Source organism: Trachymyrmex cornetzi, unplaced genomic scaffold, assembly GCF_001594075.2.
Source record: "Trachymyrmex cornetzi isolate Tcor2-1 unplaced genomic scaffold, Tcor1.1 scaffold334, whole genome shotgun sequence".
In the NCBI taxonomy this organism is placed as follows: domain Eukaryota; kingdom Metazoa; phylum Arthropoda; class Insecta; order Hymenoptera; family Formicidae; genus Trachymyrmex; species Trachymyrmex cornetzi.
The window spans coordinates 64,271-64,979 of NW_017298047.1; positions in this window are offsets into that span (position 1 = coordinate 64,271).

The window sequence follows — 709 nt, forward strand, 5'->3', positions numbered from 1 at the left end:
TGGGACGGGAGCCACTCACAGCGCTTGAGACTACAAAGCTCTTAGGCACCTGGGGGTCGATTCTGTATCTTCAATCAAGGTGAAAATTACAAAAGTGAGCAAAAATTTACTAGGTATTGACCAATGAAATTATCAGTATTCTAGTAAATTCACTCATTTTTGTAATTTTCACCTCGTTTCAAGATACAGAATCGATCCCCTGGTCGCTGTGATTGGTGGTGTCTAATCGAGACGTGATCAATCGGGATCACCCCGTTCCTTTTATTATATGGAGCCTTTAAAGGGCGCAGCACAGATTTTTGCATAACGCATAATGCATAGTGCATAAGCAAATTAACCAATCAGAGTCCCTTATTTCCATCCCCACTTCTCGTTCTGTAGATCTTGCAGAGCGCATAAAGCATTAGACACAAGACGTCGAAAAATCCGTAAAGACGAACTTTTTATGCTATGCAGACATCTTAAGCAGCAGGAATACGAAGAATGCTCTCATTTTAGCCTGTTCTAACCTCGAAACGTGTGATAGATAAGTACGTTTAGACATCCCAGATAGGAATATGACGTATTTGTCATTATTTACAAAATTATATAATATAATGATTTTGTATAATTATATAATATTATCTTATTTCCAATTGAGACATTCCAAATAGTACAAGCTTATGCACAAGCTTGTGCGTTGCTACACATTAAGCCCATGACACATACA